At 40.5% G+C, this 2632-nt stretch overlaps 1 protein-coding gene across 1 annotated transcript in view; it reads right to left on the bottom strand.

Annotated features, from left to right (window-relative positions):
- Nucleotides 1-2632, bottom strand: part of FARS2 (phenylalanyl-tRNA synthetase 2, mitochondrial) — a 625214-nt gene that overhangs the window by 460528 nt on the left and 162054 nt on the right. The gene's annotated exons all lie outside the window — the stretch shown is intronic.

The following is a 2632-nucleotide window of genomic DNA, read 5'->3' on the forward strand; positions in this document are numbered from 1 at the left end:
TTAGTGTAATGACTATGCTGCTAGACTCCCACGTAGTCAACCGCAGTTCGCGTCCCGAACCCGGTGGCTTAAAACTCACGCCGGGCACGTGTGCGTGCATGACCAAGATCCTGAGAGGAGAATGGAGGAGAAGGGATTGCGGCGTGGCCATTCCCCCTGGGGGGTGATTTCTCACTTTCTGTTTCTCTGTCTCTCTCTGTCTGTCTGGCGAGCGCACGTGCCCTATAGCAAAAACCTCTCCAAAAAAATAAATAAATAAATAAGTATATACAGTCACAGCTTATCCATTTCTATGCTTATCATTATTTCCTTTATCCTATACTTCTGCATCCACTTCTCCTCTTATTGAAATTATCTTATAGTGTTTATAAAATGATTGCAAAGATGGTTAAATAACAGGAAAACTTTAGACTATTACAACTATTGAAAAATCTTTTTCATAAAAAATAAACTGAAAGAAGAGGAAAAACATTTTCATGGGAGTTCAGATTAGGTTAGACTTAACCAACACATTAGTTGAGGGAAGGAATTCAGAAGCTGCCACCTCTTCTCCTCTCCGATATGCGTACACCATTATTCTTGGAAGAGAAATTCCCCGTGGGTCATAAGCAGGTCTCACTTATAAGGCAGTTCCTTGGAAATCAGCCAACCAGTGGAGAATGGCAACAAATCGGAAAGACCTGGGTTCCAGTTTTAGTTCTCACATCAACTGGTTGGGCAAGTCGCGAACCCTTTCAAGTCCTCAAAACAACAAAAAAAAAAGAAAGCCAAAGAAAACAATCTTCCTCACTAGGATTTTGTTGAGAAGAGTAAATGAAACAATGAAAATAGAAGCACTTTATCAAATTATAAGGAGATCAGATTCACACATTTGGGTGCTCATAATGCTTTAACTGTAAGTCGGACTAAACTATAACACGATTAGGCTACATTAGCCATGTGTGCTATCCACTAAATTAGAGTGAACCCAAAACAAATAGGAAACCAGATAAGGGCTGGTCACCTACCACTTCCTATTTTCCACCTCCTCCTCACATTAACATGCTTCCCTCCACCTCCCAGCCTTCATTGACTATTTTTTTTTCATGGTGTATAGGCTGACAAATCAATGCAGGCCTTCCTTTTGCATTTCTTTAATGAGCGAAGCTGGGCAGAACACCTGTTCGCTGCCATGACCCCAGCGTCATATTACTGGCATCCCAGCTCCTCCTGCACGGTAATTGTAAGTGGCATTCTATCACTTGGTCATATTTCCCAGACTTCGATCTGTCTTTGTTCATTTCAGTTTTCTAATACATCTGTGTCCTTATTAATAGCTCTATTCCTAACTCGGAAAATACTCAGTTATTCCAAATAGTAAGAATGCTCATCACAGTTGCCCTGGGATCCAGCTTGGAAGGCCTTTTTGTATAAGGCCAAACTAGTCTATTGTTGTATTAGCAGAGATTCGCAAGGTAACAGCAACTCCTGAGGCTATGAGAAAGATGAAAGGACAGTCTTAGCCAGTGTTGCCTGCTACATGCCTTCTTTAATACAACAACAACAAAAATGATGGTTATTAGTCTGAGGATCTTACACTATTTGTTTTCTTACCAACAACCTATTTAGCTTGGACTTGCAGAAAAGAGTATTCTTAAGGTTTTTTCATCTGTTTCAATGATCGTGCTTCAAAGGAAGACTACTAAAAAAGTAAGTGAAATACCTCCTGAGCTACATTTAATTCCTTTCGCATCTTACAGTAAAAATTTCATTGTTGCAAGATTTTATGAAATGGATTCATTCTTTTAGATATTTTAATAATTTGCAAAAAAAAAATTGTAAAAGGAAAACAAAAGATGCACAAAATGTATTAAGGTAACATCAAACAGAAGCAATGAATTGGGTGCTTTTGAAAATGGCTAGAATATCAGATTTCCTGGCTGAAAAGCCCTCTACATATCCAGACAGACACTTCACAAATAACAGTAATTAAGACATTCCACAACATCACGCAAAGTCGGAGAGGGTAAGGGAAGAGCTTGGAGACAACAACACAGTTTACGATCCAAGCCAATAAACTGCCAGACCCATAAGAAATCCATTCATCTCTAACAGCATGAAAAAACATAATTAACTTCTACTACCTGAGAACTGGAATACCCTGACCACAGGTTTCAGGGTTATATCTTTAGTTATCTTGAATGATGGTGAATCTGAGCCATAAATGATCTCTTCCGAAGACGTGACCCAGAGGAAGGCAATTGGGTAATGAGATGCCAGAAAGGATACCAACAGACGACTAAAAACTATAAAATACATGAAAGAAAGATGTGCAAAAAGCGGAGGCAAGGGACCAGCAGTTAGCGTAATGGCTATGTCGCTGGACTCCCACGTAGTCGACCACGGTTCGCGTCCCAGACCTGGTGGCTTAAAACTCACGCCGGGCTTGTGTGCGTGCGTGCCCAAGATCCCAAGAGGAGAATGGAGGAGAAGGGGTTGTGGCGTGGCCATCCCCCCTGGGGGGTGATTTATCACTTTCTGTCTCTCTGTCTCTGTCTGGCTAGCGCACACACCCTATAGCAAAAACCTCTCTCAAAAAAAAAAAAAAAAAAAAAAAAAAAAAAGGGACAAACCATTTCTCCTAGAAAATCAA

The sequence above is a fragment of the Tupaia chinensis genome, unplaced genomic scaffold (assembly GCF_000334495.1).
Source record: "Tupaia chinensis unplaced genomic scaffold, TupChi_1.0 Scaffold000048_1, whole genome shotgun sequence".
In the NCBI taxonomy this organism is placed as follows: Eukaryota; Metazoa; Chordata; class Mammalia; order Scandentia; family Tupaiidae; genus Tupaia; species Tupaia belangeri.